Raw genomic sequence first — 16,752 nt, 5'->3', positions numbered from 1 at the left:
CTTCATTCCTTTTTCTGTATTGACAATGTTGGTCAGTTTTGTGGTTTGTGGATTTTGATGTTAGTGGCTTAAGGGTCATCTTTAGACAGCTCATAAAAAATCTAAAAAGAAATGCTAAATGGTTTCAAAAGATGTCCTTTAATAATTTCATTAGTAGGAAAAAAAAACTCGCAAACTGTTTTCTAATATATCGTAATTAAACACATGTTCAATTAAATTGAGTAAAGTTAGGCGCTCAGCTAGGCATCTAATAATATTGAAAAAATGCAGTTGGATGTTGCATTTGCATAGATTATGGGCAAGGGCTCCTGATACTGATTTCTGCATCTTTGTTTTAAGAAAGCAATAGAGCATGAAGAAGCATAATAGCTAATAGCACATCAGGGTCAATAAATTTGCATGAGGTTATTAATCATGATACAATGTCAATCTGTAGAGAGAGCATCCAAGATGTTCTAGACATTTTCTAAGAATATTTCTCCCAGAAGACACATTAGAAAGAGACATATAGATCACATTTGTCACTACCTCTAAGAATATGAGGGATTCTTTACTAAACAATTTCATACTTTTTTGTGTGATTTTATCCGATCACAGGACAAGATAACTGATCAAACACTGTAGGTCTTAGTATGTCATACCTTATGTGGAACTGTCTCCGAAGTGGAAACTAAACCAGTGAGGATTACAGGAATTTTAGTTACTCTGTGCCTTATACAGTGGATTCTTCAACACAGTGTCCATTCCTTTTTGAGAGTAAGAGATCTCATCAGAAACTACTGACGAGGTCATCAGCATTATCAGAAAGATTTTTATTCACAATGCTTTTTCAGACAGAAAAAGAAAAATAAGCCATATCTATTCCACAGTCTTTAAAAACTCAGTAGAAGCATCAGAAATTTCAGCTTCTGTATGTTCACATCAGTATCATCATTCCTCCTTTTCTTTCTGGGAATCTTGTCTCAAGTTTTAAAATTATTTTATATATATATATTCTATATATAGTTTATATATAGAATAAATTACATATGTTTACATAAGAATAAATTACATATGTTTACATATATACTTATATATATTTATTATTTAATTTATTATACTTATTTAGTTTATATTTATTTAGCATATATTTGTAATGATATATTAAAGAGTATATTAAAGTTTATAGTTACAAATCTGACTTATGAGATATTCATCAGACATTGCTAGGCATTTAGAGAGGTAATTTTTCATTCATATTGACAGCTAGCTCAACCTCCAAGGCACTCTGGAAGGGCAAATTTTACTGTTATTCTTATTTATTGTGTCTATCACTGTAGCAAGTAGGAGCTTTATCAGGAGCTAAAACCACATTGTGCCAAAGAGAACAACAGCCACTAGAAATAACAGTTTTCAACGTGTGGGAGACAACAGCAGAATACAGGCAGATAAAGAATGAAAATCAGTTAATATAGTCAACCGGATGAGAGGTAGTTTTAACACACCAGCAAATTAAACATTCCAAGGTCTGCAGTCCAATATCCCAGTGAGTCATCAGTCTGTTTTCCTGTTTGACAAAAGCCAGCCAGAGGAAATCAGGAGGGAAAAAAAGCCAGAAGGAATGAAGGAATGAATTGAAAAAGAGAAGAGCAGAAAAAAAAAAGAAAAGAAAAAAAAAGAGAGAAAGAAAGTAGCTTAATGGAGAATGCAGATCATTAACTTCATTGGAGAAATATACAATAACCATTCTGAAGGATTCAAATATCCTACAGCTAGTATATTTGGCTAAATGGCTTGGGAAATAACAAAATGAGATTGCTTCAAATAAATAAAATGCAATAATCACCTTACAGAGTGATTAAACCCAGTTACTTTATAAAAGTCTTTAAATGCGGAAAATACTCTCCATGCTTATTCACTTTGCCATTTAACTGCTTACCAATCTTCATTGTGTTTGCATGGAACTCTTGAGAAGATAAGAAAACAGAGTCAGAGACTTCCTATTCTGTGAGTTAGTGCTTCTGGCTTCTATGGAGAGTTTCTTCTGCACAGTTCTAGTAAGAACAGTAAGTACTGTGATGTGGTACAGCTCACAAGTGAGACTATGCAGAGATGATAGTCATGAAGATGTCAAGATAACAGCAAGACGATGATTAATTGATAACCTGTTTCTTACTCTAAACGTAACATTCACTTAAATGCAGAGTGACTTCCCACACCGTGTCCTTGTAAAACGAAGTATCACACACTGTGCAAAATACTACGAATGTTCAGGAATCAGATTGTTTTGAAAATGTTTATTTTATCAGTACGAACTCAGATGATAACCTGTGGCACAGGACATCTTCCATTCTATGATGGGTGTGCTGCTTCCCCAGCCTGATCTTTCACAGGTAGCCTTATTCAAGTATTAACCACCAATGGCATTATCTGATCATGGTTGCTGCCTCCCCGAACTCTTTCCCACTTGGACACAATAACCATCAATAACAAGCAGGATGTCTGCATTCTGCTGGGGAACATTCTGCTGGACTGAGGGGAGACAAGGGCTAATTGAGCATGGGCCAGCCAAAATTTGGCTGACATGCAAAAATGACTATAAATCTTGTCTCAAAATATGCAGAGGGCCCAAGAGCTTGTTGAGCTCTCCTTGCAAGGCAGAGATTTGCACACCAGGATGTCCCCTTGGTCAGGGACGCCTCTCAGGGTTACTTTTTGAGGTTAAGAGGACCATTGCTGCAACAGATCCATGGTAACTGAACATAGCATGCTGAAACTTTCTAATCTTTGTAAGCTTTATTAAATTGTATCCAGGATTGATTGCACACACTATCTCTTAGTAATAAATCATGGACCAAGTCTGAGGCTAAGATTGGATCCAGCCGTACCCAGACTCCTCCGAGGAGGATTTTGGAAAGCTAAGGGGTCCAGTCTGAACCTCGTGACTCAACAGGAGAGTCTTGTTGGTAATTTTGTAGAAACCTGTCCTCCATGCAGTAAATAACACTGACCTTGCCATGAAATCTTGTTAAAACTACTATCCAACTCAATAAAACATACTGCTATGTCTCTCGTACAAATGAAGTGCATTGCATCACTCACAGTCCCCACCACTCATTCCGTGACACATTCATGTCAACCATCTGAGAATTGATTTCGGCTCCCTGTATCAAATGGCTTTCCAGAAATTAATAGATATTTATGGAATGCCATGAGTAGTCTTTTAATGAATTGTCTGTCATAGACACATCCACATGGAAACCCAGAGTAAGGTGATATGAAGAAATAAAAGGGAAAATAAGATAGGCCACGATGAGACCATGAAGGATATGGAAAATACAGGAAAAGATGTACTCAACTTTTATTTTGTTTCATTTTATTTTCTCTGTCAAAACAATGGAAAATCTTTATCATTTTCCCTAGGGCATAAACTAGGATGACTAAAAATTTCAAGAGAGGGGAGACTAACAATTGGGTCTTAGGTTTATTGATTATTTAAGTAGAAGTATCCCTGCAGTAGATTTCAATATTTTATAAGGATCACATAAAAGCCAAAAGATGTCAACAGTTGGTGGGTCTTGTGAGGCTTCAGAGCTCAACAGGTGGGGATATGAGTCTGACTAACATAGCATTTTTCCCCTTTAAAACAATGTAAAAATAATTATACTCTTTTAAAATAATACTGCTTGAAATTGTTCACATTTCCCCCCTCAGTATTTTAAAGCACAGATCTAATATGGTCAATACAACTTGCCAAATGTGAACATACATTCTCACCTCAGCTCTTTCTAAGCAGACCCAGAAAGGGTAGGACAGTGAAATTCATCACAATTTCAGGTACATTTCTAATCATAATGAGCAACAATTGTGCTTTTTCCTTTTTGGAAACACTAGGGAGTTTGAATTTGAATTGTGTGGACTTGGACACTAAATTCAAATGTTGTCCTCGATTCTGAACTCTGCCATCTCAGAAAGACTGAAATATTTCCTGGGAAGTTTCCTGGAAATGGGAAGTCCCCATTAATATACATTTATTTTTCTCCTTGGGTGATTAATCTTTTGAATGACAGTGGCCGCTATTTTTATAGGGAGGAGGGATCTTTGTCTGATGAATCCAGAAAGGTTCATTACAGATTTCCCAGTTAGCAGTTCTGAGGTACATGGGAGTTAAAAGCAGACTAAGTTATACTTGGATTTGGACATAAGAAGCAGGAGGATGCTTCTCATTTGTTAAAAGAGAATTTTTTTGATGAAATATGGAGCATACTTAATCTTTGACTTTGATGGACAGGTGAGTGCCACCTAGAATGCGCCAAGGTGGTGATATGAGAAAGGAGTTCAAAGCAGTGGTACAAGATTTTTTAGAAGAAAGGAGCTTGCTTATTTGTGGAAAGAAAAGGAAGAGGTAAACTGGGACAGTATTTTTAGAGTACAGGAAGTATTGCCTAGATCTATGATGGAAAATGCTAAGACAGAAAATGGACTTTCATATCCAGAGTCCTGGACTGTCTGAAATGTGATGTGAAACAGTTGATTTCATAGCTAATGTCAAAGAGCTGCCAAAGAGACTTTGTTTTAAGGTAAGAGCATGGCTAGTACAATATGAGAAAATTTAGGAAGTGGATGGTCAAAACTTCAGCAAGAAGAATGAGTTCTTCCTTGTCCAGTTCCAGCAATGCAAGGACAAAGGAAAAAGCTGATTCTTCTTCCTTAAATCACTTTTCATTCTTCACTGGTACTCATTGGATTGCACCTTTGCTCAGACTTTCGCAGTTGCTTGTCACAGTTCAGCACCTCAGTGCAGTAGCTGTGCGGCTGCCACACAAGTTTGCATGGAACGTTACGCGGATTGGTGAAGGACATATTTATACATAGTAAATAGTGCATGTGTCATCATAAATTTCAGTTTGTGCACAAATACCCCATATTCTCAGTACAGACCTAAACAAAATTTACTGGTATTTAGCTGTGTTTTCACAGAGTCCTGGTGGATGGCAACTTGACCATGAGCTTTCAATGTGTTTTTGCAGCAAAGGCAGCCAACAGTATCCTAGTCTGCATTATGAAGAGTGTTGTCGGGATGTCAAGGAAGCTGATCCTTCCCTTCTGCTCAGTACTGGTGTGATCACACCTGGAGTGCTGTATCTATTCCTGAGCTTCCCAGTACAAAAGAGACATGGACAGACTGGAGCAAGCCTAGTGAAGAGTCATGAAGGGACTGCAGCATCTGTCCTGTGAGGAGGGACTAGGAGAGCCTGTTTAGCCTAGAGGAGAGAAGGGTTGGGTTGTAAAGGATGGTGGATCTTACTGGTATTTATAAATACCTCATGGAAGAATGTAGAGAAGACAGACTTTTTCAGTAGTGAGGATGAGAGGCAATGGGAATAAACTGAAATATAAGAAATTCCATTTAAACATATGAAAAAACTTATTTGCTGAAAGGGTTGTCAGATACTGGAAAAGTTGCCCAGATATACTCTCCATCTTTGGAGATGCTCAAGAGCCAAAGAGTGCAGGGCAACCTGCCCTATCTGGCCCTGCTTGAACCGGAGGGGTGGATCAGATAATATACAGGGGTCTCTTGAAAATCCAGCCTTTTGTGATTCTCTAGCTACTCAAATCATATGCCAGAAACTTTGTTTTATGGCAGCTAATTGCCTTTGTTCAGGGAGACTTTCCAGGAAAAAAAAATTGGACTTCAATGAAAGATATTTTGATTTAGATGGGTGGCTTTTAAACAAAAGAGGTAAGTTATTTTAGAGGCAAATTCATTGCAGGAAGCTAACCTGTCATTTCTAGACTAATCTCCCTATCTTTTATTGTTGCCTGTAATGGGAACTTACAGAGCTCAGGTTTGTGCCTGAAGTTATACTTTCTGAATGTGCATCTTTTAAGAGGTCAACTTTTAGAATCCAAGCACCTAAAATCAATCTGACAGGAAGGATGTTTTCTATCATATGACAACTGGCTTTCGAGAAGTGGAACAGAGAACTGAAATGACATAAGCTTCCTCACCGTTGTCACTATTTCACTCCTGAGTAGCGCTACCCAGTGCTTGTCCAACCAGTGTCCTGACAGCTTGTCAGATGTCTCCTTGGAAATAGCTTTCACATGATTTACTTCATCAAACAATCTGTCTTTACATTCCAGTTCAGGCTTGACAAATTTGTCAGTTTCTCCAATCTTTTCACAGTTCAGAAAGTCAACATTTCTGTGCAGCAATCAATTCTGAGAGACCTGCAAGGAAACCCCTGGTGATTGTTTCAAGTGTGACTAATTTAGAGGTAGTGTAAGATAGTTTTAAATATAAACAAAGGAGTTAATCCAACTCTTAACTAAGCATGTGGACAAGCCAGAAATCCACTTATTTTGCTGGCTGAGTAAAAAGAAAATGAGTCTTTCGTTCCTCAAATATTGTTGTCTTTTTGAAATTGTGTTTGCGAAGAATTTTTCCACTTAACCTGTGGTTTTCACTATCATATCTGTAATGGAGAGAGGTACATCTTATTAAACTTCTAAAGCACACAGTCTGGTAAAATAAACAAAGGTAGGTTGTATCTTAATAATTCTCTTGGTCCTGTTCACACATGTGATTTATTCCATTATAGACAATTACTTTTTATCAGGTAACAGATGCCACACATTAAAAGGAGCAAAAATATCTAAATTACTAAGGGAAAAGAGAAAGAAGAAGAATGCCAAAATATAGAAAACCTGCACTATATGGAGCTCGAATAAAACTTAATTCTCATTATTAGACTTCATCAAATAACATGACGTATTCACAAAAGCATTGCATGGTGTAGTGTAGAAAATTTGAGGGATCCCATCTTTTTATCATTTTCGTATTGATTTAATGTCTTGCATGGAATTCACTGAGATTAGTTCTGCCTTTTGAAAACTGCACTGGCTTTTTTGGAACAATAGCTAGCTCTGAACAAAGGCAAAGTGTATTCATTGCTTAACAGAGCAACATGTATGGCATTGCTTCAGAGCACAAGAAGTCTTTCAGTGCTTGCCAAAGCAGTAGGACTCTTTCAGATGCTGGCAGAGGTTTGAGCCAGAGAGTACTTGAGTGTGTGGACAGCGAGGTATAATTGATACTCACAAAGTCACAAAAGTCCTTGAAGGATTTACGGCACAAACAGGACTAGAAATGTGACTTTCAATCTTGTGCACAATTGCTTCTGCCTCACCGCATGCTGGCTCTATTGTGGCAGTTAGAACAAAACTGTAATAACCCGGTGTAATAACAAAATCCTTTTGTTCTTGTCGTATGCATGCAAGCATCACTTGAGCTGGTTTGATTTGTGCTACCACACCTGACATTTTCTGTCAGCAGAGAACTACCAAATCTGACAAATCCAGTCCACTCTTGCTAAAAACAATTCTCTGAAAATCAATTTGACCGTTTTGTCTGGCAAGTCTTTGAGATAAAATCTACTGCAAAATATGAGGATGGTTTTTGACTTTCTTCTAGTACAAGGCATTTGTCCAGCTTGCAAATTGTGAAACAGTTTATTCATATATCTTTCGACAATTTCTTTCACTTCAGACAGGATTCATTCTGTTACTCATTCCTAAAACAGCTACAGGGAATAAGCATCATGGCCATTTTTGACCCATAAGAGCCATAGCATTCCCCTTTCCATTTTCAGCTTCCAGGAAGGAATTTGGGGAGTTTTCCTGCAGTGTGAGATAATGATCTGTCCATTCAAAATGCCTTTGAGAGGTTGGGCATAATAGAAGTTGCAAGTAGCTAGTGCAGCTGTGTAACTTAAGACAGCTTGATTTTGGTCATAGCTGCACAGGAGCAGCCCTATTTATGTATCTAGTCCCATTCAGTTCATTACATACATTTTTTTTTTGCTTGTTTTATACCATCAAAATTTCTCTAGGCAGGAATAATTCCCCACTGCTACATGTTATGGTAATTTGAAATTACTTTGGAGCGTGTTAATAGATTCTGGTCACCATCTTCATGTAATATTCCAGCCTTGTTCTGGTGTTAGGTGCTGTTTTCTCGAATGGCGAAAGCATCAGTAGAAGCTGCTTGAGAGTGAAACATGATTATGACAGTCAGGAGTTTTCTTGAAGAATGTCTGTAAACCATGTGGGAAGGTTTGTGAAAAAAGGTATAGGACAAAAAGTGTAGTCTACTGTAGAGATGTTGTGTCTCACTTCAGTGCTGTGTTCTGTACGTTGTTTCACTATCACTTTCTCAGAGGACTGGTAGCTTTAATATGGGGCAGAAAGCAGTGTGTGAGATCGATGTCAGATAAGTAAAAATAGTATTAGATTAATCCAATGTAGGGACCTGATAAAATATTAAATCAGTGTGAACCTGTCTCTAGAATAGTTGTGTTTGAGACTACTAGATATGCAGGAAACCACAGGAGCTCTTGTTATGTGAGTAGGACATCGTCGTTTTTGTGTATTTGTTTTATGTATGCATTACATATATACATATATATACACATATATATAAAACAGAGATATTTCATGCAATCCTATTTAATACAGGAGATACATTGTTAGCTCTTCATGTGATGTTTAGTACAGTTACTCAGCGCTGGAACCCAGCTGTCTACATTAGTGAGTTTTTAGGATGTATTTGACATGTTTTTGGCATGTGCCAACTCTAACTCACCCAAACAATTTTTGGATATGTTTCAGGAGTTAGAAGTTCCAGTGGCTGTTGCCAATAGACAGTTTACATACAACCACAGTTTATTTCCAGTATAAGAGCTGGTGTAGAAGCAGGCTTTTCTGTGCCTCAGGGACCGGGAATGCTTACAGCACATTTAATTTATTAATTAGCATTACTTTTAGTGTCTTATGTTTTGTTCACTTTTTTTTTTTAACTTAATCTTCCTTAAACTGAATTTGATCCCTTACAGTCCAATATTATGAAGCCTATGATTAGAAAGTTTTAAGTTGGGTTTCTCATACTTAAGAAATGGACTGAAGAGTAGAATAAAACATAATGTTTCTTTTACTGTATCAATTTATCATAAGTTATATCTTATATGTACAAACTTTATCTAAAACTGTCTGTGTTTATAAATTTATTTTAATATTTTTGTGACTCATAAACCGTAGAAATCCATATACCAAGATGTTAAATCAAAATTATCACAATATTCAGCATACAGCAAAGTATTGTGATATGCAAGAAGCACAGAAAACTAACTGCAGGGGTGCTTAAATGCATATGATGATACTTTATACCATTATTTGAAATTCTGCAGTCATTGATTCATGCACTTAATTTTATTCACATAAGTAGTCCTTGTGAAATCAATAGAAAAATTTCCAATAGCTGATTATCAGCTAAAGGCAAGTATTAATAATTACAACATCAATACACGTAGGTAAAAGAACTTTGAAAACATAAATTTTTGAAAACCTTCCTTAGTCAGACAGAACAGACTTAATTAAAAAAAAAAAGAGAGAATTTATCATGACCACAAAATAAAAAGAGACGTAAGCATCGCTCTCTTCAAACATAGCTGTAAGTTTGACCTCTCTGTTCCTGTGGGTGTTCATATAAAAAAGAAAAGAACTATCCTCTCAGAATTTTACTTCTGTTCTAAAAAATTTAATTTACAGTTTCTCATTCTATAAAATTAAGGTTTTCCTCAAGGGAAAATGTCAAGATTTTATTAAAGAGCAGAGGTGGGTTATTACATGCCCTTCCCTTGACCTTAATGCTGCTCCTTTTCTTTATTTTTTTCATTTTTTATTTTTTCTTTTGTTATTTTTTTCTTTTATTAATCTTTTCCTTTCCTTTCCTTTTCTCTTTTCTTTTTCCTTTCCTTTTCTCTTTTCTTTTTCCTTTCCTTTTCTCTTTTCTTTTCTTTTTCCTTTCCTTTTCTCTTTTCTTTTTTTTTTCCTTTCCTTTTCTCTTCTCTTTTCTTTTTCCTTTCCTTTTTTCTTTTTCCTTTCCTTTTCCCTTTTCTTTTTCCTTTCCCCTTTCCTTTCCTTTCCTTTCCTTTCCTTTCCTTTCCTTTCCTTTCCTTTCCTTTCCTTTCCTTTCCTTTCCTTTCCTTTCCTTTCCTTTCCTTTCCTTTCCTTTCCTTTCCTTTCCTTTCCTTTCCTTTCCTTTCCTTTCCTTTCCTTTCCTTTCCTTTCCTTTCCTTCCCTTCCCTTCCCTTCCCTTCCCTTCCCTTCCCTTCCCTTCCCTTCCCTTCCCTTCCCTTCCCTTTCCTTTCCATTTCATTTCATTTCATTTCATTTCATTTCATTTCATTTTCCTTTAGCACAGTAGATTTCCTGAAGGAAGAGTAACAGGCAAGTCTTCCAAAATATATGGATCCAGCTTGCAGCACTCAGAGAGACAGATGACCAACTGAATAGAAGAGCCTATTTTTTTTTTTCTTGGGATGTTTTTAGTACTCTTTATAGCTGTGTTAGATAATACTCAAATAGTAGACTCAGATCTATGAGTAGTGATGTTGGCTCAAACAGCTTCCCTTGGGTTCATGTGAGCTACTTCAAAGCTAAACTTACGTTTCTGTAATACTAGTAAACCAGGAGCCAATTCGACTTCTATTATAAGTAAGAATAGCATGAACTTATACAAACTTTTTTTTTTTTTTTTTTTTTTTAGACAAATTATTCCATTATCAGGTAACTATAAGCAGGACTTTGCCAGAGGCTGGTGAAAAATTAGGGGAGAGGAGAAAAAGAAGCAGAACTGAAACAGAAAAATCTGACTGTGTAGCTCTATTTTGAGTTTTTGGCAGCTGGCTGTTTCCCCTACCACAGTTAATTCGCAACATTTTGGTGTTATATGGATACCAAGTGAAGCTGTTAGTCCTGATCAGATCACTTTTACTCAATTTGTTTAAGAGCGACTCAGTGATATTTCCAAGACCACTGAATGATCCATCTCTGCCCCAAAGGATGTGATCCTCTCTATGTATTGATTGTGGCACTTTCTTTCCTGCTCCATTCACTGATTCAGTAATGAATAAGAGCTGATCAATTTTTATTGCATAATTTATTATTGCCAATCATAAAATTAGCAATTTCTTTTTAAAATCCATCAGGAACATTTGATTTTATGACACTCTTAGGGTTGACAATTGCACGTCCTGACTAAAGCTTACCAAAGAAATAGGCAGGAGTAGCCTTTCAACAAAAGCAGTGATGACAAAAACACCAGTTACATGAAACATCAAGTTTAGTCATTTATGAATTGGATTACAGGACAGAGAGCAGAGACTAGAATCAATGAAGAACAAGGTCTCTTTCAATCAATACTTCTACCTTTTTATTCATTCTAAATTTAACTAACACTAATGTGTGAAAAAGGCAGGATGGGTGATGCCATTTCATCAGGAGGGAAATGTGAAATGTATGGTTTGTATACTTTGTACCTTACCATGAACCAGTTGGCCTCATAATCCAAACACTATTTTTTATGATATCAGGATCAATACTGAAAATGGGAGATGTAATAAACAGCTTTAAATCTTCCCATAAAGGCAAAACAGTCTGCCAAATAATAAATAGGCTCAACCATTGCTCTATTTACTGGAGTACTACTTAACCACAAGGACCTATTTAATTATTTTGTTGAATTGATGAATCTACATACAGTAATTTACTTTTCCTTCACAGTCAGTTACCCAAGGTAATTCTAACTCGAATTAAACTGGGCTTTTTTGCTCCAGAAGTAGGAGGACAGATTAGAAGTCCAACTGAAATTACTTTCCTATTCCAAATGGTGAAAACTTGTTCTACTGAAACTCTCTGATTTCTTGTGAAATAGCTGTCAGGGTTCTGAGGGCACAAGTGGTTCTTAATGCCGTGATCAGCCTCTCCAGGGACCTGCCTTCTGTCCACGGACAAGAAGCCTCATGAAGCGCCATTCCGCCTCAGGGCTGGCCCCCTAAGTCCTCCCTGAGCTAAGGTGTATCTCTCTCCAAGCCCTGTCCACTGCTTTTCTGAACTGTCAGTCGGATTTCACAGGTTGATATGGGACTTTGTTGTCTCAACTTTGATTCACCAGACTGTGGATGTTTCTGTCATGAACCCTGCCCTGCTCACCCTGTTTAGATACTGTGGGACTGTGCCCTGCTGCAGTGGACATTGTCCTGGCTGTGTTGTGGTTAACTTCAGCTCCTGTCTTCCCTTCCCCTAGGGAGCAGCCTGCCTCTTGCTGCTCCCTGACTATAGTTCTGATGAGGAATGGAGCTTAGTCTTGGGGACCTTCACAACTCCAATCTGTAAAGCCACATTCAGGAGGTTGCAAGGCTGAAGCACCTGGATTTACAGTGTAGTTCAGCCGTATCATCGGGCCTGAGGATTTGGAACACCTCCCAGATCCCACTTCTGTCATTCCAGTTTAATTCTGCTGAATTCTGTTGCAATTGCTTATTAGTCCTATGACTTCTCCTTACAAAATTCTTTATCCTAATCAACGAATGCCTTCAAAAAGTAATCTATTCAAGTTAGCACACACTAATAACAGCAATAAGCTCCATTTGTTTTCAGTGAGAGCATTGCCAGAGGTTTGTTTGATTTGGATGATTTAATCTTTATTAGCAGCAATGGAATCTGTACTTTAAATGATCAGCTAAAGGATAATGGTAGCACAAAGAGTCTTATGAGGGAAGACTGGGCGAGCTAGGGCTGTTTAGTGTGGAGAAGAGAAGATTGAGAGAAGATCTTAACAACATGTACAAACACCTGAGGGGAGAATGTAAAGAGGATGGGGCCAAACTGATCTTGGTGGTGGCCAACGACAGGACAAGGGGTAATGGATTCAAATTGAAAGATAGGCAGTTCCATCACCATGTGAGGAAGAACTTCTTTAATGTGAGGGTGACAGAGCCCTGGAACAGGCTGCCCAGAGAGGTTGTGGAGTCTCCTTCTTTGGAGATCTTCAAAATTCACCTGGATGCCACCCTGTGCCACGTGCTCTAGGTGTCCCTGCTGGAGCAGGGGGATTGGATAGATGATTTCTAAAGGTCCCTTCCAACCTTCACCATTCTGTGATTCTGTGATAAATGGTAAGAATGGTGTCATCCTTCAACAGAACTAATTTTAATTAAAAAAAAAAAAACAGAGCAAAGTAAATGGAAGCAGCAAACTTTAAATGAGGTATTTATTGTATTTCTTTGTTGAAGGACAAGAGCAATTATTTAAATTTTACCCGTTATCCTTTTGCTTTTATTCTGTTTTTCTTTCTTTCGGGATTTCCCATTTAAATACTTGTGCATCACTTCCATCTCAGCATCATTCCTGTTTGCTGTTCGCTAAAATATCTTTCTCTGAGCTCATAAGCTGAAAAGTTCTAAAGCAAATTAGTGATCATAGTCAGATTCTGTGGGAGAATGATTAATCATAAATAATAATCATATTTTGAGAGAAGCAGCTCTCCTCTGAATAGGGGCTGGAAATGCTGCATGATACTAATATTGTTCTATTGTTGCTTTGCTTCTGAATTACTTCAGAAAAAATAGGCAAATCTTTCATGCTGTTAGAAAATTCTCTTATCATAAGCATTATATTATGCTTATGGGACCCATCTCACACAAAGTGTGAGTATCCAAAATTAGCATTTTAGACTCCATTCTTTAACTTACAGTTCCTAATTATAGTTCCTGTCTATTGCATCTTAAAATATTGCAACTCTTGTTTGGACATGTAACTAGTAACATATAGGAAAAAAATATGTAAACGCTTTCTTCGTCTATCTATTTTATGAGGGCTAGATAAAGCTTTATTATTTAAGCATACATTTTTATGATTTATGACTTTATTATTATATTCTAGAACATTATCAAGAGCACTGTCAATCATATTGATATTGATGTAGGTGCCAGAGATTTTGGCTTTGTTCCTGATTTCATCCTTGTTTCTTTCACTGAGTTTCAGCCACCAGCCTAAAATTCTCAGTCTAAAGTTTTACACAGATCATGTTAAAGGTTGCATTAGGTTGTGTTGGTTTTTTTTTTCCATTGGGGTGAGGATTAGGGAGAAGGGCAGGGAGAGGAAAAGAAACTCTTTGCACCCAAAACATGTTAGAAAAATCAAATCACTCCAGACCACTTCTTTATTTTTTGCTTATTGAGGAGGAAAGAATAAATAAAGCAGATGAACAAGAGCTTCACAGCCTGAGGAGACTGAAATGATGTTTGAACAAGGAGAATGCCTCAGCCTTTCCATGGCACAATTTACAATTTTCAGTTTCCCTGTTTCAACTGGTATTTACATGTCCTTCTCTTCCTGTTTCATCCCAACCCTATGGGGATGAGGCTAGCTAGAAGGATTAGATTGTTTAAATGTGTAATGTTATGTATATACATGCCTTTCCTTTATTTTGTATAAAGAAAAGAATTACTTAGAAGAGGATCAAATTTTGATGATGGTGTTCATTTTAGATGTTTTGTTATTATACAGTTATAATTTCCTGATTTGGAGTACCTGAGTGTAGGAATAAGGAATAGGAAAAAAGGTTGGCCAGGGATGAAAATGATAATGCTGATTGCTTGATGGATAAAAGGATTTTCTGAGGCCAATAATTAGATGTTAACAAGGATCACCTGGTGAAGGTAGCGCGATAAGGAGATATATAAGGACCACCTGGGAAGGGAAGGTATGGGAGTGGTGTGGCTGTGGGGAATCTCAAGGTTGTTGTCTACTCCTTTGTGCTACCCACAGATGGTGCCTGAACAGGGCCTTGAGATGGATGATAAAAAGGATCTATAACTTGAGAAGTAAGCTTGACAAGTCATGTGGGAAGGGAGCCTCAGGAGCTCTAGAAGATTGTGAAAGGGATGAAGCAAGCCCAACAGGATGAATGGGAAACAATGTAAATGGTAACAAAGCTATGCGGGAGGAGTGTGGACTGGGGGAGCTCTGGACACTCAAGAAGCAAGCCTCAGAAGCTTTAGTTACTGAAAAACAGGAGTCTAGCTGTTGAGGACAATAAGAGACCTTATAACTAAGGAGCTGTGGGAAAGAGATGCAGAACTAAGGAGCTGAAAAAGGGAAAATGGGATGCTGAGCCTCAGAAGCTCTAGAAGACTGAACCAAGGAGCAGTGAGAAAGATCAAAAAGCAAAGCAGGACACTCAGGAATATGTGGGAGGGAGTGTGAGCCTTAGAAGCTCTCTATAACTAAGGAGCAGGAGAATTAGTAAACAAAAATGGACAAATGTAGGAATAAGGAATAGGAAAAAAATGTTGGCCAGGGATGAAAATGATAATGCTGACTGCGTGATGGATAAAAGGATTTTCTGAGGCCAACCATTAGATGTTAACAAGGATCACCTGGTGAAGGTAAAGAGATAAGGGGATATAAGGATTGCCTGGGAAGGTTGTTGGGGAGACCCTGGATGGAGAAGAGGCTGTGGGGTCTCAAGGTTGTTGCCTGCTCCTTTGTAATCCCCACACCTGAGTTCGAGAAGCATCATCAAACTGTTGAGAGTCTGGTCGAGGTAGCTAAAGTGTTTATGGACCTGGGATGTAATATGGGGGAAACTGCAAAAGTGTGTTTCTTTGGTCTCAGGGAGCATTTAATTGAAGTCTATCATTGAAGCAAGGTTAGAGAAGATGGAGCCAGACTGTTCTTGGAGATGGATGATAAGAAAAATCACAGTGGTCACAAATTGACATAAAACATTCTGCTGAACATAAGCAAAAATGTTTTCATAGTGAGAATGGTTAATTACTTGAATGAGTTGTCCAGAGAGGCTGTGCAAGGACTTTCAGGTCCTTGAGCATCTGCTGCAGCCTTGCTCTGTCAGGGAACAGCAAGAGTGGGCTGCTGTGCAAGGGAAGGCAAGCCAAGAAGGACAAGGGAGACAAGAGGGGTGACCTCATGGAAAAGGGATGTACTTCCACAGTATCCAAATGAGAAGAGCAGAACAGATTGGGTAAGGGTAACCAGGTTCAGCCAGCAGTCCAGTGATCACCAGAGAAGTCCATGAAAACATGACAGGACATCTTTTAGGTCCAACCAGGAAATCAAGTCAACAAGTTTGTAATCAACAAGGTACAAGACTGGTCACAATATACCTACATTCCTATCATACTTACCTACTATTCCTAAGCAGTTTTGTTTTATTTGGAGCTGGAATTCATTGCATTTTCTGTAGCTATATCTATAATGTAGACATCTATCTATTATAGTCAAAGAAGAGAGCAAGCATGATTCATCTGGCTTATTTTGACATATCTACTTTAATATGTTAATATCTATACTCTCTGCTAATTATAAAAGGAGTCTAAATGACTAGCTCACAGGTATAGGAATCTGCTTATGGGCAATTGTGTTCATCTGCCATGTTTCTGATTATTTCCAATATAACAGTAATTAACAGCAATACTGGCTCATAAAGGTCAAGGTAATCAGTAGCTTCTTTTTCCTAATGACTCACCAACCATTTAGTAGTCATGCTGCATTGCTGTTACTAGATACTTTTTAGTAGTTTGAATCTCTTATATGCACTAGTATTGTTGCTGCTGTCCCAGCCTCTTCCTCACATCTACAATTCAAAAGCTATTTATGAAAACTGATTACTAGTTTCCTATTGACACCACAATAGGAATTTGGATCTGTCTATCCAAAAAGATGTAGGTAAAATTCTTTTTATGTTCAAATAATGCATAGCCTCCAATCAGTCCTAAAACTTCTTCAAAAAGTACAAATGTACAAAAAAAGTACAAAAGTACAAAAAGTCCCATGAAGATGAAAGTGTTCTGCTTTAAAACAGATACCCTCATGCATGGTGTTGCAATTGTCTGAATAATTAGT

Source organism: Tinamus guttatus, unplaced genomic scaffold, assembly GCF_059628265.1.
Source record: "Tinamus guttatus ecotype Peru unplaced genomic scaffold, ASM5962826v1 Tinamus_guttatus_pri_ptg000138l, whole genome shotgun sequence".
Taxonomy (NCBI): domain Eukaryota; kingdom Metazoa; phylum Chordata; class Aves; order Tinamiformes; family Tinamidae; genus Tinamus; species Tinamus guttatus.
Note: the sequence above shows the minus strand (reverse complement) of the source record.